The sequence below is a fragment of the Lynx rufus genome, unplaced genomic scaffold, assembly GCF_022079265.1.
Source record: "Lynx rufus isolate CCGP_SWC_20201006 ecotype Redwood Valley unplaced genomic scaffold, mLynRuf1.p SCAF_12, whole genome shotgun sequence".
Lineage (NCBI taxonomy): Eukaryota > Metazoa > Chordata > Mammalia > Carnivora > Felidae > Lynx > Lynx rufus.
This window is the reverse complement of record NW_025814826.1, coordinates 1,677,709-1,702,500: the sequence shown is the minus strand read 5'-3', so window position 1 is coordinate 1,702,500 and position 24,792 is coordinate 1,677,709. Positions and strand designations below refer to the sequence as shown.

Here is a 24,792-nt window from a genome sequence, read left to right as displayed (position 1 = left end):
GAAGATACAATTGTGGACAAAGATGAAGCAGAGAAAGGAAAGGAAGGAAATGACTTGATCACGAGGCAAGTACTAGAGACCTACGTGATTCGGTGAGATGAGATATAAGCCACATCCTAGGAGTCCCAGAAGAAGAAGAGTGAGAGAAAGGGGAAGAAGGTTTTTTTGAACAACGTATAGCTGAGAGCTTCCCTCATCTGGGGAAGGAAATGGGCATCCAAGTCCTGGCGGCACAGAGAATTCCTTTCCAAATCAACAAACCCAGGTCAACACCACGACATGCCATAGCGAAACTGGAAAACTACAAAGATAAGGAGAGGATTCTGAAAGCAGCTGGGGACAAACGGGTCTTATTCGACAAGGGAAGACACATAAGGGTAGCAGCAGACCTGTCCAAAGAAACTTGGCAGGGCAGAAGGGAGGGGTAGCAAACGGTCAGTGTGCTGAATGGGAACATCTGCGGCGAAGAATCCCTTCCCCAGCAAGGCTGTCATTTAGAATAGAAAGAGAGAGAAAGGCTTTCCCAGACACACAAAACCTAATGGAGTTCATGACCACTAAACCAGGCCTGCAGGAGATCCTAAGGGGCGAGTCTCTGAGTAGAAAGCAGCAGAGACTACAAAGGACCAGAGGCCTCACCAAAAGCATGAAACCTTCAGATAACACAATGACACTAAATCCATATCTTTAACTAATCACTCTGAATGTGAATGGACTCAATGCCCCAATCAAAAGACACAGGGAATCAGAATGGATAAAACACAAAACAAAACCAAAGAACAAGATCCACCTATATGTTGTCAGCAAGACACTGATGGTAGACCCCAGGACACCTCCTGATTCAAAGTGAAGCTATGGGGAACCACCTATCATGCTACCAGAAGTCAAAAGAAAGCTGGAGTCACCACACTTCCACCAGAAAGACTAGGTTTTAAACCAGAGACTATAGTAACAGATTCAGAAGGGCATTGGATCACAATTAAGGGGTCTATCCATCATGAGGAGCTAACAATTTCTAATGTTTATGGCCCCAAAGTGAAACACGCACACATATGAATCGACTAATCACAAACATGATTAAATGTATACGTACAAATACCATAATTGTAGACGACTTTAAGACTCCACTCATGGCAATAGGTGGATCGTCAAGGCAGAAAATCAGTAAGAAAACACAGATCCAATGTGTCATTGGACCAGATGTATTCAGATATACATAGATATATATTGGCCTATAATATACATTTATATACATGGATATCAACACCGATATATTAAGATCTTTTCATCCAACAGCAGTAGAATGCACATTCTTCTTAAGTGCACATAGAACATTCTCCAATGTCTCCAAGTGACATCCTGGGTCACAAAACAGCCCTCCACAGATATAAAAGGACTGAGATCATACCTTGCATATTTTCAGATCACAACAACGAGCACTTGCTCATTCTTTCTCTCTCTCCCTCCCTTTCCAAGAGAAATACAAACATTACAAAAACATTTAGCTCAGCTCCATCCAAGAAAGAGAAAGACAAGAATGATAAACCTTGTGGGGCAATGAGTCCTGGATGGAAACCACACACGGACAGTGGAATTCCATATCCAACATGTTGACAATGGAGTTGACAGAAAGTGATGTACTAAAAGAACAGACACTAAAGAAATAGTTTCTGCAAGGACAAATTAGGGTAGGGGTAAACCATTAAAAAAGAGCCTGGTGCGGGGAACACGTATGTGGCACAGTCAGTTCAGCATCCACCTTCAGCTCATGAGTCACGATCTCACGGTTTGTGGGTTTCAGCCCCACGTTGAGGTCTGTGTTGACAGCTCAGAGCCTGCAGCCTGCTTTGGATTCTGTGTCTCCCTCTGTCTCTGCCCCCACCCTGCTTGCACTCTGTGTCTCTCTCTGTCTCAAAAATAAACAAACTTTAAAAAAATTTTAAAAATACCGTGAAAAGCATGGGGGGTGAAGAGGGAAAAAGGAAAAAAAAAGAATAACACGTGACCAATCCATCAAGCATGAGCTTAAGACAAAAAAGAAAAGGAAAAACGTGAGCAAAGGAAGGTAAGAGGAAACAACACACATTTTTCAACAGGTACATAAGTAGGATGGGAATATACTGTGAACAATAGTCTCTTTTAAACCTTTTAAAGATATATGTCTATATATATATGTATATATATATATATATATTTATATATATGTGTGTGTGTGTATGTGTATATATATGTATATATATATGTGTGTATATATATGTATATATATATGTGTGTATATATAAGTGTAAATGTATATGTGTATATATGTGTATATTATATATATCTGTATCTATATCTATCTATATCTATATCTATCTATCTATCTATATAATATTTACGTAAAAGAGAGGCTTTGATTCACAGTATATCCCTAATAATACTGACTCTTATCACTCTACAGTTATCTGGTTATAAATACTGTAATGAAGAATTTAATTTTTTTCACTATAAAGAAACTGTTCAATTCCTGGCATGTATCGCTTCCGAAAAGCTAGAAATTATTACTAGACTAAGAAAAGAACGGAAAAAGAGAGGTTCCTAACACATCGACATTCACTATGGAGAAAAAATTGGGAATGAGAATTCTAGGAAGAAATGGGAACCTTCGAAGGATGTACGTAATGGGACACAGATGGGGTTGAACAAACAAAGGCTGAGGACTTTTTCTCTGCAATTCTAAGCTCACAATGGGAGGATACTAAAAATATACTGTAACCTTCTTTCTTATGTAACTCCTGATTTCCTCAATAGAATTCATTTGCGTGTATACATGTTAACCACTAAAATGGAATATAAACTGAAGCCTGACTTTTTAAATTCACATATTTAATTGTGATGTATCATGCGTATTTTGTTACTTTTCAAACTCCATTCTACGGAATTCCATTTCCCGACTCATTTATTCACATTCAAAAACCATGACATTGCTTCTTCCAAGCAAGACTTTATTCTAGCAGCTCCAGGAGTCAAACAAGTGTGTTTCCTAACCTCCAGGAGCTTATCAAGATTTAGGGGCTTTGAAATGAATACTGAAATAAATGTCACATGTCTGAAACGTTAAATTTTAGAATCTGACACAAGGACGAGGAGGAGATAGTTTTCAAAGCTAGAATAGGAAAGATTTCTGAAATTAGAAATTTGACAACTTGGCTAGGAAGAGCCTCTGCTCATAGAGCTACTCTTTTCAGCAAAATACGTATTCTTCGGGGAGATGCACCATTTTAACTTACTCTTCATGGAGTTATTTCAAAAACTACAGGGGAACACCTTTGTAACGTAACTGTTGAGAAATAATGTAAACACCTAAATTTCTACATTTTCTAATATGAGTTTAGTCTAAATGTTCAACAAAGGATAGAGCCAAAGGAAAATCCTGTATCTCACCAAAATTTAACTTGCCCGGGGTGGGGGGCAACCTACAATAGATACTTGGACCCAATCAGGTTTCATTTAGGCATGAGTATTATCAGTCATGTTACTATCACAGTAAGAATCCTTATCCTTAAGCAATGTCATATTGCCTCCATGATGGGAAAGCTTTTCCCAACATAATTTGACGGTCATTATATATTTTCCAGCCCATTCTTTTATCAGCCTCCACCTGTAGGATTTACCAAAGTACAACAAAACAAAACAAAACATTCAAGGCGTCATGTATCTGTAAAGTGGTTTGTTCTTGCTAACTTTCCATGACACACATAAAATGATGATACACAGGCTCCTCTTAAATGTTCAGAGTAAATAAGGGAGAAAACTCAATTCAGAGCAGGAAAGTGAGTTTCACAGGAGGGTACTTTACCTTGGTACCAAAATCAAAGTCTTGGCTAGCTGATGTAGACCATGAATCATCAGGAACAGGTGTGTCGGAAAGCCTTTAGAGAAAAAAAAAATACAACAAAAACATGTTCATTCATTTAAAAACAAAGTTTAAAAAAGTTAAGGGAAAGGTCAAGTATCTGTTTATTCCACGAAGTTTCTTGGTGTCATTAAAAGTTGTCCTCTGGTTTTTTCATTAAGTTTTATCTTAATTCCAGTAATAGTAACATCCAGAGTTATATTAGTTTAAGTTGTACAATATAGTGATTCACCAACTCCATACTCACCCCGTGCTCATCATGACAAGGGCACTCCTTCATCCCCATCATCTCTTTCATCCCTCCCACCACTCACCTCCTCTCCGCAACCATCCGTTTCTTCTCTGCAGTTAAGAGCCTATTTCTTGGTTTATCTCCCCTTTTGTTTCCTCCCTTTGCTCGTTTGTTTTTTCTTAAGTGCTACATAAGTAAAACCATATGGCATTTGTCTTTCCCTGACTTTGCTTACCATACTACACTCAGGCTCCATCCAGGTGATTGCAAATGGCAAGATTTCATTGTTTTATGATTGAGTAATATTACAGTGTGTGTGTGTGTGTGTGTGTGTGTGTGTGTATGGATATACATACACACACACACATACATTCATATAGGGCTTCTTCTTCGTTCAGTCATCTGTCAATGGATGCTTGCGCTGGCTGTTGGAAATAATGCTGCAATAAACACAGGGGTGCATGTGTCCCGTGGAATTCGTGTTTTTGTATTCTCTTGGGTAGTATCCACTAGTGCAATTACTGGATCATAGGAGAGTTCTGGTTTTAATTTTGTGAGGAACCTCCATACTGGTTTCCACAGGGGCCGCCCCCATTTGCATTTCCACCAACGGTGCAAGAGGTTTCCTTTGTCTCCACATCCTCGCAAACACTTGCTTCTTGTGTCTTGGAGTGTAGCCATTCTGACAGGTGTGACGTGGTATCTCGTTGTAGTTTGGGGGAGCATCTTTTCATGTGTCTGTTGACCATCTGTATGCTGTCTTTGGAAAAGTGTCTGGTGATGTCTACTGCTCATTTGTAAACTGGGCTTTTTTGCAGGGGGGTGATGTTGACCTGTATCAATTTTTTAGACATCATGGATACTAACCCTTTACTGGATTTGCAAAACATGTCCAAATTTGTTCTCCCATTCCAGAGGTTCCCTTTCAGTATTGACAGTTTCCTTCCCTGTGCAAAAGCTTCGTAGGTTGGTATAGTCCCCATACTTTATTCTTGCTTTATTTCCCTTGGCTCAAGAGACATAACTAGTAAAATGTTGCTACATCCAAAGCCAGAGAAATGACGGCCTGTGCTCTCTTCAAAAAAAAATTTTTTTTTTTATGGTTTCAAGACTCACACTTAGGTGTTTAATTCATTTTGAGTTTCTTTGTGTGTATGGTACAGAAATTGGTCCAGGTTCATTCTTTGGCATGTGGCTTGTCCAGTTTTCCCAACACCATTTGGTGAAGAGACTGCCTTTTCCCCACTGGATAGTCTTTCCTGTTTGTGGAAGATGAACTGACCATACAGTGGTGGATTTATGTCTGGGTTTGCGGTTCTAGTCCACTGAGCTATGAGTCTATTTTGTACGCCAGGACCCACCATCCTGTTTGGATTACTACAGCTTTGGAATCCAACTTGAAAGCTGAGATTGCGATACCTCCAGGTTTCCTCGTTTTCAATATTGCTTTGGCCATTCAAGGTCTTTTGTGGTTCTATACGACGTTTAGGATTGTTTGCCTAGCTCTGTGACAAATGCTGGTGGTATGTGGACAGGGATTGCATGACATCTGTAGATGGCTTTGGGTAGTGTAGACACTTTAAAAATATGTATCACTCCCATCTGTGAGCATCGGATGTCTTTCTCTTTCTTTCTGTCACCTTCAATTTCTTTCATCAGAGTACAGGTCTTTCACAATGTGGACCCTGTTTTAACAAAAGCTTTCAGTTCTCTATTTTGACTCCACCTCTGCTAACGTGTGAAATCTCCAGGAAAGACCCAGTCTGAGTTTCCATAACCAAATGTGACAGGCAGGGAATGCTCTGAAATGGTTGAAAATTAAATGTATAGACGTTACCACAATGACTTCTCACCTCACATCTGTCAGAATGGCTCAGTTTCAACACACAGGAAACAACAAGGGTTTCTCGGGGTGTGGAGAAAAAACAACCCTTTTGCACCGGTCATGGGATGTAAATTGGTATTGCCACAGTGAAAGCCAGTATGGAGGGGCCTCAACAAAGTAAAAACACAAATACCATAGGATCCAGTGATTCCACTACTGGGTATTTATTTACCCAAGGGAAATGGAAATACTAAATTGAAAAGATATATGCACCCCTGTCTTTATTATAGCATTATTTACAAGAGACAAGATATGGAAGCAACCCAAGTGTCCACCAATACATGAAGAGACCACACACACACAAGCACATCCACACACACACGTGCGCGCGCACACACACACACACACACACACACAATGAAATATTACGCATCTATAAAAGAGAATGAGATCTTGCCATCTGCAACATGTTGGATATACCTAGATGGTATGCGGCTAAGTGAAATAAGTCAGACAGAAAAAGACAAATCCTATATGATTTCACTTCTGTGTAGAATCTAAAAAGGGGAATAAATGAACAAACAGAGAAAAAGCAGAAACAGACCCATAAATGCAGAGCTTTGACTCTTGCCAGAAGGGAGGGGAGGTGGGGGGATGGACAAAATGGGTGAAGGGGAGAGGGAAGTTCAGGGTTCCAGTTATAGAATGAATAAATCACAAGGCCCAAAGGTACAGCATAGGGAATCTAGTCAGTGGTATCGTAAGAGCATCATATATTAACAGACGGGAGCTACGCTTATGGCGATCATGGTGAAACATCCAGAGTTCTTGCATCACATATTACCTTGTGTGTCAGGGAGATCTCCGTTTAAGGAAATATATCAAAGTTTAGGTTTCTATGTTATGAGTGGTAGGACTAACTAGAGATTGAAAGATTCAAAGTTCCCAAGGCCAACTTTGTTCCCACACTGGTCTTGCCTTATTTAGGCCCATAATAACTAGCAAGACATTCCAAGCCTTCAGGGGCATTCAGCTACTCAAGGAGGGAGACTGTGATCAAAATGGTCCTGGTAGTTGTGCCTCTATTTCTCTATACGCTGCCTGAATATTTTCTTCCCTATGAGCTCCCACTCCTACATCACTCTTCGGCACGGTTCTGTGGCATTCCCCAACCTTTCAATCTTTAGCCTATGAAGCCATACACTCCTACAACAAGGATGGGCTCAAATGACCGAGGGTAGGAGCCATGTCCTGCTCCTGGAGAACAAGCGAATTGGGAGTCTCAGTCATCCACACAGTCACCTCAACATAGGCATATTATCACCGATCCAGATGAAGCTCCCTTGCTGATTTGGCAAGTCAGTCCTACCCCTGCCCAGCCCTACAAGTACATGGGAAGGGCATCACAGATTTAGGAAAAGAGGTGGAGTGAGGAGACAGCTTGCCTTGGGCCATACATCTCTGATGTTCGGGATCTCCACCACCCACCCCCAATTCCTTGAGAGGATCTAAGCTATCCTCCCTCAGTTGGGGTGGAGGTATGCTGGCACCTTCGATGAAACCAAAACACACAAAAGCAGAAACCTGGTCACGACCCTCTTGACCTCTCTATTTGAATATGCCTTTCTAAACAACTCCCCGAATCCTGCGTCCTTCATTCCTGTCATTCACCTTTATCTCACTTGGCATAAACACCCATATTCTGACATCTTTCCTAAAACTCTTGTTCCTATCCAACTCAGTGTTGTTCTTCTTGTAACCTGGTCTCCTCTGCTAATTCGAGTCTTACCCTCCTTCATTGTATTCATTAGACCCACTCCCCAGATTTCTATTATTAAAATATTTGTCTGCAAGTTGAAGACAAAAAAACAAAGAAAGAAATGAAAGAAAGAAAGAAGGAAAAGAACCCGAATTTAAATCTCATTTCTGTGACTTATCATATCCAACTAGGTCACTTCAATCTCTTTTGAGTTTCAAACTGTCCATGTAAGCAACCATTGGGCAAGGAGGTTAAACAGAGGTTGAATTACCAGAGGGTATTTTGATGAAGTAATCTCTGAGGTTCCCTAAATCTTGAGACTCTAAGTACTTTTGATTTGGCCTCTGGAAAAATGGAGACTCCTTAGCTGGCAGAAGGGGAAATATTAATGGAAAAAAGAAAAGAAAAAGAAAAACCAAGAAACCCAGAGAAGAAAGTAAAAAGGCAAAAACACAGTACAGAAACGTCATGGGGAAAAAAAATCTCCAAAAAAAGAAAAAGCTTCCTACAACTAGTCAAGGGTACTAGTCCAAAGGGAAACCAGACTGGGAACTTAGGCAACAGAGACTCCTCGAAATATCCTAGCAATATCCTTGAGATAGAGACTGAATTTAATTAACGTAACATGGTCTACAACTAGATACCCTTCCCTTACAGAAAACTCATTTGTCTCAAGAAGAGGAGATATCACCACATCTAAGAAGCTGCCTGACGACATCTCGCTTATTATGTAAAAGTTGTGACACCATGGCCATAGCTGACATCCACCCTAAAATCTCGGATGGTAAAAACAAGGGACTAGTTACCACTGCCTAATTATTTTGTTAGCACTAGTGCTCAAATACATAAGGGCAAATGCTTGCACTAACCTGGTTTCTTAAGAAAACCCTAAATTAGAGTTCCGACATGATTACTTTTGAGATTCTGAGTTGATCTGCCCTAGGACCTGTATCTTCATCTCAGTGCTGCTGAGGAACCAGAGAATGGATGTGGAAGCTGCACAGGCTGACAGGCAAGCCCCTCAGCTACCCATTAATTATGGAACCAGGGTCGATTCATCAACCTCCCTGAACCACAGTTGTCAAAGTAATAAAAAGTAGGCTACAACAACACAGCTAGTTTGCAAAGCTATGCAATGCCTATATAACTTACGAGATGTTATGCATAGGATATAGTGTCTTGTCCAGGGTAGAACACGCAACAACTGCTTTTGTTCTCTGCATTCCCTTAGGAAATACATAATTTTCAGTTCCTTCATTTCACTTCCTTTCCTTTCATTTTCCATTTCATTTCATGTCATTCCTTTATACTTTGAGAGTGAGTGCACACAGAAATCGGGAAAGATATCCCAAGGAGGCTGTCAGCGCAAAACCCGACATGGGGCTTGAACTCACAAGCCTGAGTTGAAATCAAGAGTCACAATCTTAACCGACTGAGCCACCCACGTGCCCCAACGAATGTCATTTTTACAAATCCACAAAAATCCTACCTGGTTATAGAATCTTCCTCAGCATTCTTATCTGATCCTAAAGAAGAAAGCAAAATACATGTTAAATCAACAATCGAAAAATAGAGGTAATTACAGGTGTACGGCTTATGATTTGTTAAAAAGTATTGCTTTGGGACCACACCTGGAAACCACACTACACTGAATGGTTATTATACCATTCGTAGGCTTAAAGCACTAAGAAATGTTACTTTCTCCTCTATATTGACCAAAAGCAAGAATGGGTTTTACGGAATTTGTCACCTACAGGTGAACTGATGTTTACAATGGCCATCACTGACCGACTCTATGACACTGGAGGAAACTGGTATCGTTAGGAGAATGATTATCACAAGCTGACAATTTCAAACTGCAACTAGCATGATTTTTCTGGACTTCCACTCCTAGAGAAGTTAAAAGAGAGTTTTTTTTTTTTATTTTGCTGTAACACAGCAGAACTTCCCCAGCCATTTAGGAGAGACTGTTCAGTTTTAGGATGAAACACCTCACAAATGTGCTCCATAGCTATTGTACTTTGCAGCATGGCCAAATCATAGCAAACAGACTCTCCCTGGCCTTATTTCCAATGGCAAGGTAAGTAGGAAGAATTTGGCATTCCAATTTGATAAAGTTCTAACTTCTCGAGACTGTCTCCTTCCATTGCTAGAGAGTCTATCTAGGCCCACTGAACATCACAGAGGATGATCCCAATGTTAGTGCTATGTAGTGGCTCATGATGTCATTTTCCTCAACCCTCCCCATTAGGTGACACACATCTAGAGAAATCATGCTTTTTTTTCATGGAAGGCATATGTCATCAGATCCTCTACTGATGAGCAACAAAACAAAACAAAGGGCAAAGAATATCTTGAATGCCTACATTCAATTAGTGGGGAAATTTAATTTTCTAAACATTCAACGATATCCACTGTATGATTGTTACTATATGACACTCTGGAAAGAGCAAGACTATGGAGGTAAGGGTTGGGGTGAATGTAGGGAAAAAGGGGCTCATCCCAGAGGACTATTTTTTAAAAATTTTTTAACGTTTATTTCTTTTAGAGACAGAACATGAATGGGGGGAGGGTCAGAGAGAGAGGGAGACACATAATCGGAAGCAGGCTCCAGGCTCCGATCTGTCATTCCAGAGCCTGACGCGGGTCTGGAACTTGTGAACCACGAGATCATGACCTGAGCCGAAGTCGGACACTTAACCGACTGAGCCACCCAGGAGCCCAAGCACAGAGGACTTTTAAGGCAGTGAAACTCTTTCACATGATACGACAAAGGTGGATTCACATCATTACACATTTGTTAAAACTCATAGAATGTATAACAGCAAGGCTGAACACTAATGCAAATTAGAGACTTTGCCTGAAAATGATGAGTTAGTGTCCATATAAAATGCGCCACTCTTGTCAGGGTGCCTGGGTGGCTCAATTGGTTCAGCGTCCATGTCTGGATCTGAGCTCAGGTCATGATCTCACAGTTCATGGGATCAAGTCCTGCATCAGGCTCTGTGCTGACAGCACAGGATTCTTTCCCCCCTCTCCCTCTGCCCCTTGGCTGCTCACACGCATACATGCTCTGTCACTCAAAACTGAACAAAGGATCTGAAAAAAAAATTACTACTAAAAACGGGCCAATGTCGTGCAAGATGTTAACAACAGGGGAGGCGAGGCATGTACAGGTGCATGGTATGGTATATGGAGACTCTCTGTGCTTTCTATTATATTTTGCTGTGAACCTAAAACTGCTGAAAAAATAAGGCTCATTAAATGTAAAAAACAATCAAACAAAGTACAACAACCCAACACGGTATCCATTGAAGCTACTCTTAGCATATATTAACCATGATACAGTCACCTTGAACATTAAGATAGAGATCAAAGTAACACAATAGGGGTACTGTCTCCCATACGGAAGTATATGAAAATACACAAAGCAAAATACAAAAATACAAGTTATTTGTGTACTTAGGCAAGAAAACAATTGATGAATATGACCAAATATTACTATAAACAGGGATTCAGCACTATATGAATCAAACCTGGGTTTTCCATATAATTGAGATTTTATTCTAATTTTAAATCAAAAATCATTATGCTGATCGTATCTAAGAATCATAATGAAAGCTTAATCACATAAAAAAAAAAGATGATAATGACCTAATATTGCCCTAGTCTTTTTTGTACAGATACCTACTTCATATGGATGATGAAACTGAAACCAGTACCATGGTAACCATCATATTACTTGCTATTAAAATAAAATTTGAAGACACTACCAAAAATGAATTGAGGGCTGTAATTCCTATGCAGAAAAGGTTTCATCCAGCAGGCCAAAGATGGCTACCCTCAGAATATCCTACTTGAATTACTGGCCCATGGTTATTCCCTGGGATCTTGGATTTAAGGAAGGTTTCCACCATTCCCTAGCTTGGTAAAAGAAGCTCACTGTGCCTAAGTGTTGGTAAAATCAGTGTGTTTAAGGCCGTACCCTTGATTTCTTTTTGGAAACCTGGAATTTTGGGACATGCTAGGGAGAAGATGCCTATGTGCTTAGCATTTGATGAAAACCTCGGGCACTGAGTATCCATAAGCCTCATACCGGCAGACAACATTTCACTTGTGCTGTCCTAATTTGATGCTGGAGGAATTAAGCACATCCTGCTAACTCCATAAAGATGGGATTACTGGAAGTCGTGCTTGGTCTACTCTGGACTTCACCCCATACACCTTTTCTCTGTGCTGATTGGCCTTTCTAGCCTGTCCCCATAACAAACCATAGGCAACAACTATATGCTGAGTCCTGTGAGATCTTCCAGTGAATAATCAAATCTGGGTGTCGTTGTGGTGCCTCTATCACAACTGCATTATATGAAATTTTTATTATTTGGGTTGATGTCATACAGGTGGTTACAGTCGGAAGGTTATGTCACAGAATACCTTTCCTGGAATCTCTTTTTCTTGGTATTTGCCTGGAAAATTCCTACATTCCTATATATCCTTTTGAAGAAAGGTTTAAAAGGAACAGATGAAATCATGATGTCACAAAGTGTGAAACAAGCAACAATCCTATTTTACTCAGAAAAAAAAAAAAGAGAGAGAGAGAGAGAGAATCCTGGTGATTGCCGCTATGTTCTACCATAGACAAGTTCCTTTCAAATACGAAAAATCAGTTAATTTTTCCAACTAACTAGGACTTAGTTCATTTTTCTGGCAGATAGGAATCAAAAGAAGTAACAGGGATTGTTCTACAAAAAAAAGGAACTATCAGACCTAGTATAAAAACATACTACTGATTATAGTTTTTTGTTTGTTTCTTTTCCTTAATTTCTTAGAAAATTAAAAATATGCCTGTTGGCCATCTGGATGTCCTCTTTAGAGAAGTGTCTATTCATGTTTTCTGCCCATTTCTTCACTGGGTTATTTGTTTTTCGGGTGTGGAGTTTGGTGAGCTCTTTATAGATTTTAGATACTAGCCCTTTGTCCGATATGTCATTTGCAAATATCTTTTCCCATTCCGTTGGTTGCCTTTTAGTTTTGTTGGTTGTTTCCTTTGCTGTGCAGAAGCTTTTGATCTTCCTAAGGTCCCAGTAATTCACTTTTGCTTTTAATTCCCTTGCCTTTGGGGATGTGTCGAGTAAGAGATTGCTACGGCTGAGGTCAGAGAGGTCTTTTCCTGCTTTCTCCTCTAAGGTTTTGGTGGTTTCCTGTCTCACATTTAGGTCCTTTATCCATTTGGAGTTTATTTTTGTAAATGGTGTGAGAAACTGGTCTAGTTTCAACCTTCTGCATGTTGCTGTCCAGTTCTCCCAGCACCATTTGTTAAAGAGGCTGTCTTTTTTCCATTGGATGTTCTTTCCTGCTTTGTCACAGATGAGTTGGCCATACGTTTGTGGGTCTAGTTCTGGGGTTTCTATTCTATTCCATTGGTCTATGTGTCTGTTTTTGTGCCAATACCATGCTGTCTTGATGATTACAGCTTTGCACACATGAAAAGATGTTCAGCATCGCTCCTTATCAGGGAAATACAAATCAAAACCACACTCAGGTATCACCTCACGCCAGTCAGAGTGGCCAAAATGAACAAATCAGGAGACTATAGATGCTGGAGAGGATGTGGAGAAACGGGAACCCTCTTGCACTGTTGGTGGGAATGCAAATTGGTGCAGCCGCTCTGGAAAGCAGTGTGGAGGTTCCTCAGAAAATTAAAAATAGACCTACCCTATGACCCAGCAATAGCACTGCTAGGAATTTATCCAAGGGATACAGGAGTACTGATGCATAGGGGCACTTGTACCCCAATGTTCATAGCAGCACTGTCAACAATAGCCAAATTATGGAAAGAGCCTAAATGTCCATCAACTGATGAATGGATAAAGAAATGGTGGTTTATATACACAATGGAATACTATGTGGCAATGAGAAAAAATGAAATATGGCCTTTTGTAGCAACGTGGATGGAACTGGAGAGTGTGATGCTAAGTGAAATAAGCCATACAGAGAAAGACAGATACCATATGGTTTCACTCTTATGTGGATCCTGAGAAACTTAACAGGAACCCATGGGGGAGGGGAAGGAAAAAAAAAAAGAGGTTAGAGTGGGAGAGAGCCAAAGCATAAGAGACTGTTAAAAACTGAGAACAAACTGAGGGTTGATGGGGGGTGGGAGGGAGGGGAGGGTGGGTGATGGGTATTGAGGAGGGCACCTTTTGGGATGAGCACTGGGTGTTGTATGGAAACCAATTTGTCAATAAATTTCATATATATATATTAAAAAAAAGAAAATTCAAAATATAGTACACCTATGAAAGGCAGTCATTGCCAAAATAATCAAAAAGTCATAATTACTGTGTCCTCATTCATGCTGCTCTCCTCTGTTCATCCGATAAAATCCTACACATGTTTCATGTCCAATTTAAATGCTGGCACACAACCTGGAAACTTCTGAGTCTTCTGAGAGTTCTCTCTCACCCCTAACTTTTCATATTCAGGAATCACAAATTCGTATTAACTATACTGTTTCGGTCTCTGCTTTATCTTTTCCCTGCCCATGCCCTAGTCAAACATGAGTTCTTAACTGATGATTTTCGCAGGGAAAAAAAAAAAAGCCACCAAATATTATTGTTATTTCTTAAATGAATAAAAAAATAAGCAAAACAAATGAGAAAGACACAAGGCCCTGAAAAAAATATTAATGGAATAAATTGAACCCCCTGACGTTTTCAATCTACACAGCTGAAAGTTTCACAATGGACTAATACTAGGCTAAGAAAACAAGAGCTTCCTTTGCCTCCCAGTCTCTTTATGTGGTTTCCTATAACCTCTCCTCCATATGAGGGTTCAGCAAGCTACGGCCACAGGCCAAATCCAACCTGCCATCTGATTCTGTAAATAATGTTTTATTGGGACATAGCCCCATGTCTTCACTTACATATTGCTATAGCTGCTTTCACATTACAAGGGCAGAGCTGAGAAACCACATCACCTAAAATATTCACTGGCTCTTTAGGAAAAAGGCTTGGTGATCTGTATTTTATGCCATAACCAGAGTGTCCTAACTCAAATCTAATCTTATTAGTCTTCTGTTTCAAATTCTCCAACATCCCTGCATCAAATACTGCTGGCTCCCTCCCCAAGAGCCATTCCATATTCTTCATTCTTGCTAGAGAATCACAACTTTATTTGGATATTTATTGTCTCCATACACAGAGAAGGTGGCCTCACCCCGGCTTCAAAAAGAGAAAGGATTATTCTAAGCCAATCACAGTACCTGATTTACCAGGGACCAGTTTAGGAATGAGTATGTGATGTAACCTAGTCTTTAAAATGTTAGAGGAAGTCTACTGCAAGCCTCTTCCTAGTGAAAAGAAACACCTAAAGCAAAGCAGTCCTTCCCACCCACTGGATGTTGCCATGTGAGAATATGATACTTGGAGCTGTTGCTAAGTAGCCACCCCGGAAAGGAGAAATAAAAATACCACCAACTCTAAAACTGAACAAGAGACGACTGGGATCCTGATGACATCACTGAACCATCAAAACATTTCTGGTTCCTGCAGTTTTAGTCACTGTTAGAAGTCACCTATTATTTGCCACTAAAAGCATTCTACCAGAGAAATTTCCCAAGGCCTATCAGGTAAGATCTACTCCTTTCTATAGCACTAACAAACTTCCATAAGCTTGTCTTACCTAGGTATTCACCTCATTCCCAACCATTCCCATAGCACACGTTTTCTACCAGCAAAACCCAGCTGCTCATAAATCCTGCCAAGTTCACTCGTACACCTTCGCCTCTGCACTGCTGTGTACTCCGCCAAACACGTAATCGTGATAGTTTACAAACATTGTCAAACATACAAATGTTGGTCCTTCTGCCTCTCTACCTGGCAAACTGAACTCCTCACTCTGCATGCTTACCGTAGATTCTACCCAGTCCTTGAAATCTCGGATTCCTCACCGGGAACTTACGGTAACTGGAACAAATGCCAATACAAAATGACAATGATAATTATAAGCTCTACGAGACTCTGGCACCTAGTAAGCACTAAATAGAGTAAATAATACAAATGGCAGTGGTAACAACAACTCCTGGGGTGCAGAGACTGGTTTTTGAATGTTTGTATTCTACAACAATAGGATAACACTTAGTAGCTAACAGGCACTTAAGAGTTACTTGTGAAGTGAACAAATGGACATGAATAAAAATGATTCCTTTGAAAATTATTTTTAAAAACCACAGAAACTTTTCTGTTTCAAAAACCGCAGGGACAGCTCTATTCTGTTATGAGCAGCTTAATGATCAAAACGCTGTCTGTTCTATCTTTGCCTTTCCTGTAACTTCCAAAACTAACCTACAGAAGTTCTTTGGTAACAGTCTGCCAAGTTAAAGCTTTCTTCCTACTTTTCAGATTGTACAGTGCACTAGGTGCCACCACTAGGGAGCCACAGTAGCATTTGTGTGTGTGTGAGTGTGTGTGTGTGTGTGTGTGTGTGTGTGTGTGTGTGATTGTGAAACATCTTTGTGCTGTTATTATAATTTCTGGAGCCCAAGTTGCCCTATTTGAATACTTATGAAGACAAAATTTTGACTAATGGCAACAGAGTATCTTATTCTAACAAAATTACAGTGTCATGACAATTCTCCAACAAACAGAAGAAAACATTGTTCTAATGAAGTCAACATATCTCATTCTGGATTTGTTGTTGTTGTTGTTGTTTTTAAACGTTTATTTTTTTGGGGTCGACTGGGTGGCTCGGTCGGTTAAGCATCCGACTTCGGCTCAGTTCATGATCTCACAGTCCGTGAGTTCAAGCCCCGCGTCGGGCTCTGTGCTGGCCGCTCAGAGCCTGGAGCCTGTTTCAGATTCTGTGTCTCCCTCTCTCTCTGCCCCTCCCCTGTTCATGCTCTGTCTCTCTCTGTCTCAAAAATAAATAAATGTTAAAAAAAATTTTAAAAATGTTTATTTTTTTTGAGAGATACAGAGCATGCATGTACAGGGGAGGGGCAGAGAGAGAAGGAAAAGGGAAAATGCCACACAGGCTCTAAGCTGTCAGCAAAGAGCCCGACAGAGAAGTCTGACACAGGACTCCAACTCACCAACTGTGAGATGATGGTGACCTGAGCTGAAATCAAGAGTTGGACACTTAACCGACGCAGCCACCCAAGCGCCCCTCTCATTCTGTCTTGATTTATGAGGAGTGAAGTTGATAATGGTGAGACCTTGTTGATACAATATGTGAAATAACCTATGCCTCTCAACAAGGCATTGCTTTTCTTCGGTACTCCTGGAAGCTATCTGTAAAAAACAATCTCATTGGCAGTGCTGCACACTAGCTAAGATTTGCAGTTCTTATTATTTGCCATTTGTTTATGGTACCAGGAAAGTACTGTAGAATTCCCAGTTTTAGGGCTGGTTCATTTTTTAATGAGACAAATCACTAGGTAACAATATTTACTAAATATACTCCATTTGTAAACATTTTATAAAAGATCCATTTTTATAACAAGTGCAATTTGTTATAATATGTTTATGGAGGAAACATAAAACGTATTAACTTAACAATCTTTTTTCCTCTGGGCACCTGGATGGCTCAGTTGGTGAAGCATCTGACCTTGGCTCAGGTCGTGATCTCGCAGCTCACGAGTTTGAGCCCCACATTGGGCTCTCTGCTGTCAGTGGTGGAGCCTGCTTTGGATCCTCTGTCTACCTTCCTCTGTCCCTCTCCTGCTCGCTCTCTCTCTCTCTCTCTCTCTCTCAAAATTAAATAAACAGTTAACAAAGCATTTTCGTATTTATTACACAAAGATGTCACATGGTATTTCAGGGGTCATGACTAAAATAATGAATTTCTTTTCAGATAATACTGCCTCATATTTTCAATTACCTACAGTTAACTTCTTAAATAATTCTGAACATTAGACTATAAAGAAAGAAATTAAGAAAGAAAAAAAATATATACATGCAATTTACACATTGGTGTTCTTTTCTTCATTGTTCTTTCATTATCAAAACACCCTTACTCTGACTTTACTTATGTTAGGACCACCAGGAGCAATTCACTATGTAAAGTCTTACCAGGATTGCTGTTTTGCAAAGAATTTTTAAGCATGATTTCTTCTTTATGTCGGCAAATTACTTCGTAATTGCTATGTATAAAAAAGGGTGATAAATAATATTACTATCTTAACGCTGATATGAAAAACATTTACCAAATACATCAAATTCTTAGAGTATTTCAAATAATATCAGAGCAAATATCAAAACTTTAATTACCCCATATACTTCAAATTTGTACGTTCTAGAAGCTTTTCATTAAGTCTGTACTTAAAGAAGAAAAAAACAGGAAGATGAACCAGTCACGAATTGAGGGCATTCTAGCTTAGTAAATTAGAACTAGCTTGCCAGGGGCACCTGGGTTGTTAAGCATCCAACTTTAGCTCAGGTCACGATCTCACGGTTTATGGCTTTGAGCCCCACGTCGGGCTCTGTGCTGATAGTGCAGAGCCTGGAGCCTGCTTCGGATTCTGTGTCTCCCTCTCTCTCTGCAACCACCCCCCACCCCAGCTCGTACTCCGTCTCCCTCTATCAAAAGTAAATACACATCAAATAGAAATGAGAATAATTAGAATTCGCTTGCCAGAATGGAAAGTGTTTGGAACCCAGAAGCCCCAGCTCTATAACCTATAGCTATTTGTTCTTGGAGAAGCCACTTCTCTTTGGCTCAAAACCTCCCTCTATAAAACAAGGGAAATTACTGCCTTATTTTACAAGGTTGATAAGAGGATAATGAGATATTATACCCAAAACATGGCCTCTCAGGCCATGGCCTCTTAGGTGATGCTCATTACTTTGGGAAGGGCAAGATGAGACCTTCCATGACTTCAGAAAAGATGATCCACAGGATTTAAAGCGGTGGTCCAGGGGCACCTGGGTGGCTCAGTCCGTTGGGCATCCAACACTTGATCTCAGCTTGGGTCTTGATCTCAGGCTCGTGAGTTCAAGCCCCATGTTGGACTCCACGCTGGGCATGGAGCCTACTCAAAAATAAGGCAGGGGTACACATCTGCTAACAAAGGAGAAAGGGAAGTACGATCTCTTCCTGCAGCATCATTTGAACCTCTCTGACAGCTTAGAATGGTCCCAACTAACATCTTCTGGCAAAAAAAAAAAAAAAAAAAAAACACACAAAACAAAAAAACAAGATCCTCAAAGGGTAACTCATAAGGAAAGTCTAGGCTAAGATATGGGTTCCACATAAGGTCTTTGAGTGTGGAGGGAGAGGGGTGTATGGCGAAAGCCAGGAGGCCCAGCTGCCCCAACAGGGTGCTGGTGCTTTGGGATAGCTGCTGAGCATATGTGCATGTGCAGTGAACAAAGAAACTTTATAGCTTTGAAATCTAAGTGTGGAACACCATGAAGACTGAAAACTCTGGATCAGCAAGGGAATCCTGGGAGTAAAGGTCAATCACGACCTGACTGCAGCACCAGTTTCAACAGCAATGCCACAGCAACAGAATCAAAGGAAACTGTAGAATGATCAGGATATCCTTTTTTTCCCCTCCAAATGACTTGTGTAAGAGGACTGTCTCTTTGGTCTTAGGGTGCTCCTTAGGTTCTTGGAAAGTTCAAGGGACCGAGTACAGGAGATAGCCCTCAAAGGAAAGTAGAGGGTCTTCTACAAAACTGAACATGTCAAGACCCAAGTTACTAGTTAGAAAACACAGAGATGTAGCATTATTTGTGTCCCATGCAGAGGGGTTATACTTGAAATGAAATGGATAAGGTTAGGATCCTGGAGGATAAAGGTCTCAAAAGTCCTGAGATAAAGAATCCTGCACCCGTTCCTACTTCCAACTAGTCTAGTCCTTTGCTTGATTTCTGGCTAATGTTGTGGACTAACCGACTGCCATTCCAAAACTGCCTGAACAAACTACGAAACCCCATCTGTTACATACGAAGTTAACAGTTAAATTATTTTAAACCTCAGTTTAGTAATAACTATCATTTTAACACAAACACTGACATTGGAATGTAATTTATAACTCAAAATGTCTTACAACTGTAAATGGCAGGACTTTAAAAAAATAATTGGCATATAAAAGAGTGGGACACCATAGAATCTTGGTGTCTTCCATTATGTGAAATGATGGTATATACAATATACCATCTAGTTCTAGTCATATGATTGGCACTTAAATAAATTTTAGTTCTGAAAAGCATTATAGGAAAAGAGGACTAAATTAACAAAAGGAAAACATTTTTTAAGGACTTCTTACTTTGCTTCTCAAGAAAGTTTAAGCCACAGGAAACTCAGGATTCCAATGACTAGGAACGGCTCATTTCATTAAATATTGAGGTCTACAGATTGTACGAAAATCAAGTATTTCCAGTGATCAATATTAGTACTTACTACTCTCATGAATTTCAGAAGGGCAGGTAAAGGTGATCTTTTACAATTTCCTATCTTCAGAAACTTTGAAAGGAAGGAGGAAAACTTCCCATTGAGATTAAGTCCTAATACTTCAATGTAAAATTTCTCATCTTAGGGGTGCCTTGCCGGCTCAGTCAGTAGAGCATAGGACCTTGATCTCAGGGTTGTAAATTTGAGCCCCACGATGGATATAGAGATTACTTAAAAATAAAATCTGGCGCAGAGCCTGCTTTAGATGCTCTGTCCCTCCTCTCCCTTTCCCCCACCCCCTGCTCATGGTTTCACCCTCAACAATAAATAACACTTAAAACATAAAGTAAACAAGATAAAAGCTGGGGCACCTGGGTGGCTCAGTCTGTTAAGCGTGCAGCTCTTGATCTGGGCTCAAGTCACGATCTCATGTTCACTGGCTCAAGCCCCATGCTGGGACTCTTTGAAAAGTGTATTGGAAAAGTTCCTGCTTTCAGCCCGGGGCCTGCTTGGGATTCTCTCTCTGTCCTTCCATTTCCCCCACCCCCACCCCCACCCCATCCCTCTCAAAAAATAAATAAATAAACTTAAAACAATAAAATCTTTAGAAAATAAATAAATAAAATTCCTCATCTTGCTCATACTGTGCAAAATGAAGTCTTTGAGAACAAAAGGATCTTGGGTACAGTATGTCCGCTAAATAATATATGTGCAGGTTCTAGGTGATAAATAAATGGATGGAAAGAGTGGATGAATACATTTGGAGAGTTCAATATTCTTTTTTTTTAATTTTTTTTTTCAACGTTTATTTATTTTTGGGACAGAGAGAGACAGAGCATGAACGGGGGAGGGGCAGAGAGAGAGGGAGACACAGAATCGGAAACAGGCTCCAGGCTCTGAGCCATCAGCCCAGAGCCTGACGCGGGGCTCGAACCCACGGACCGCGAGATCGTGACCTGGCTGAAGTCGGACGTTTAACCGACTGCGCCACCCAGGCGCCCCAAGTTCAATATTTTTTAAAGAAAGGTATATAAAGGAAAGCATACTTCTGAAACAGTAAATAATCACTTATATTTGCTAGGTCTTATTTTTTTCATAAGCACACAACTAATATTTTTTATTTTCATGATTAATATAAACCATTTACCTATTACACGTAATAAAGCTACCTATAACAGAAAACATATGTATATGCTTAATATATGCATAATAAAATCTACAAGTGCAAATAAAAATACTCCCTTTACTTCTGAAGAGGCCAAAAGTTGTCCAAATATGCCAATCCTCAAAAAACATTTTAATTAACTCACTTTTCTTATTTTACATCCAAAAATATTTTTTAACACAAAGTGAGAAATTATTTTTATGTATATAAGATCAATATTCTTGCTCTTCTCCAGGATTACTTCAACGACAATAAACCCTTTCTGTTGATAATAAACTTTTAATAGGACCTTTATACACCTTTTCCTGTAGAAAGCACAGATTTTCTTTGAAGGCAAAGAAAAATGCATGTAAATACAAAGGCTCAGAAATAACAAATGTCGTCACATTTTGTGCATTTTTGGGCTTAACATAAAACCGTAGTCTGCTTGTGTGTACCTATGATCACACTGATTTTTGTTCTCACTTAATGATCCACTAAAGCACAGCTCTGCACCTCTGTGTATATCCGTTATCTATGCCACTTTCAATGATCACATATCCATCTTAGGGATGTAATGACATTTACTTATAAAAGCCATTATACGAGTTCTTCTTAATACATTGCTATTTTAAATAGTGCTGAGAAAAGCAAAATGTATGTCATTTATCTCTAGTGATTTCCTAAAGATATTTTAGTAGAAATAAAATTGATGGGTAAAAGGAATACCTATTTTTTTAATGTGGTACTTACACCAAATTGTCTATTGGAAAGTCGAAAACAACTTAAACTTTAAGCGGCAGTATAAGCACCATCACTCTATTTTCACAAAGGTTGTAGATGGAAAACTGTATTTCAGTCCCTTTTTCACTTAAATTTCTTTTTTCCCAGGGACACTATATTTCCCTGTGTCCACTGGTCCCTTGTAGATATGCAAAGAAATACTTTGCACGATTTCAAATTACAGGTTTTTGTTCGTTTTGATTTCAAAGACTTCCCTGTAAAACGAAGATAGATTCTGTTGTCTGATACAAATATGTTGTAAATATTTGCAAGTGCATTGTCTTTCATTTTAATAATATTATTTTCTGATAGAGGCTTTTAGTTGTTTATGTTGCTAAATCAATCTCCAGGATTCTTGATTTAAAAAAATATTTTTTAATATTTATTTATTTTGGGGAGACAGAGACACAGCGTGCAAGCAAGTGAGGGGCAGAGAGAGAGGGAGACACAGAATCTGAGCTGTCAGCACAGAGCCTGAAGCGGGGCTCGAACCCACAAAGCACGGGATCATGACTCCCAAAGTCAGACCGCTTAACCGACTGAGCCACCCAGGGGCCCCAATTTTTTTTTTTTTTGAGAGAGAAAGAGAGAGAGAGAGAGAGAGAGAGAGAGAGAGAGAGAGGCAGGCGCAACACAGAATCCCAAGCATGCTCCACATTGACAGCAGGGAGCCCGTCGAAGGGCTTGAACCCACGAATACCTGAGATTATGACCTGAGCTGAAATCAAGAGTCAGAGGCTTAACTGACTGAGCCACCCAGGCACCCCCCAAAAGTCTTGCTTTTCAAGTCATTCTTAGGATGGGTAAATAGGCATTTGTGGGATTTTTTTCTGTTACTTTTCTTATTTTGCATATTACAATTTTTAAATTTATAGCCCATCTGGAACTTATTTTAGGGAGATAAAATTCTAACAAGTTTTCTCCAAATCGGCTGTTTCTCCACTACTTACGAATAGTTCACCTTTTCCTACTAATATGAAATGTCACCAGTATGAAATTCTAAAGTCTTAAGTATATTTGAACGTTGGTCATGTTCTACTCTGCACCACTCCTTTATCTGTCTTTTCAGCTGTGTGTAAATGAATAATTTGTGGAAATTTCAGGTACATTTTGATATCTGGAAGGGCAAATCTACCTCCTATATAAAAACATAAGTTCTTAGGTTAATTCCAGTTCGTTAACATACAGTGTTCTATCAGTTTCAGATGTACAAGATAGTGAGTCCAAAAATTTCCTTAATGACATCACAAGAAGAGCATGTGTAGCTCAAAATTCTTAAAACCAGGATGCTTTCATTTGCTTTACCTAACACTGACAAATACAGGAAGGGTACACATTTTGAGAAAAAGGAGTCCTCCTATTCAGAGCCATCTTCCACTTCAAAATGTCCTTCCAAGGTCCCTCAGGAAATAGCACACACACCTAAGTGTACACAGACATAAACTGGATACTGGATTTTGTCCCAAGAATTTCTAGCCCAGAAGTTGATTACAGGAATTCTTTCTCCCATTATGCACTTTTCTATGACGTTATGGTATAAAAATGAATCCATTAAAAACAACATGTTGTCGACACTTAATTTCGTGTGTATTACTATTGAAATTTGGGTAGGGGCGCCTGGGTGGCGCAGTCGGTTAAGCGTCCGATTTCAGCCAGGTCACGATCTCGCGGTCCGGGAGTTCGAGCCCCGCGTCGGGCTCTGGGCTGATGGCTCAGAGCCTGGAGCCTGCTTCCGATTCTGTGTCTCCCTCTCTCTCTGCCCCTCCCCCGTTCATGCTCTGTCTCTCTCTGTCCCAAAAATAAATAAACGTTGAAAAAAATTTTTAAAAAAATTAAAAAAAAAAAGAAATTTGGGTAAATCAAGTCAAACTTGAGAGTCTTTTCAGGAATTACCGGGTACGTGCCAGGGCAGCTGAAGACTGTTTTTGCCGCTCACGCTGTCGGCCTGGTGCTAGACCACGTAGGGTTCCCACGACCGAGGGGCAGTGGGACCTCAGGAGGGAAGAGAACCCAGCCCCCGAGGGAGGGCTCGGATGCACAGGTAGAGCTAGGCCAGGTGTGCTCTTCTCCCAGGTCCCTCCCACCTCCTCCCTGCCAGCCTCCAAGCCCCTATTACCTGTTCATCTTGTCTCTATCATCCACGCCATTTCCCCCCAAGAACAGAATCTGCTGCTCTTGCGCTGCGTTGCCCACGCAGGCAGCCTTGTGGATCTTTCTGAGATCTCTGTCTTGGACATGGGAACCCAGCAGCAAGTTGTCAATTCTATTGTTCTTCTGCCCAACGCCCCTGGCCTGCCTCTGCAAGCCAGAAGCGGAGCCCAAGGGCGACATGCCCTTCTCCCTCCCGAACCGCCAAATCCTCTTCATTGCGAAGCCGGCGGGCTCCACAGAGACTTCACCCCGCCCTCCCTTTCCACTACCTCCCGAGCCCAACACTAGCGCCCGGAGACAGGCCAAACGCGCCTGGCCACAACACCCCAGCAGTGAGGATCCGCCTTTGGGGAGCTGCCACTTCTCAGTAACCGGCAGCAAGCAATACCGCCAAACACAAGCGCGCTTGCGCACTTCAGAGGAGGCAACCACTGCGCACGCGCACAGAAGCCTAACTGTCAACGGTACCCACGGCTCCGACGCCCCCCGCCCAGGCCCAGCGCGGCGCAGCGAACAGAGGGGAGGGGGCTCCGATGGGGGGTGGGGCGGGGTCCCAAGCCGCGGAACCCAGCGGGAGCCAGCACCTCTGCTCGCCACGCTCGGGTCT

The 24,792-nt window shown here is 40.7% G+C and overlaps 1 protein-coding gene across 1 annotated transcript in view; it reads right to left on the bottom strand.

The window, feature by feature from the left end:
• The window catches only part of LOC124507937 (ankyrin repeat domain-containing protein 26-like), a 337,690-nt gene that overhangs the window by 98,841 nt on the left and 214,057 nt on the right, over positions 1-24,792 (bottom strand). The window lies entirely within an intron of this gene.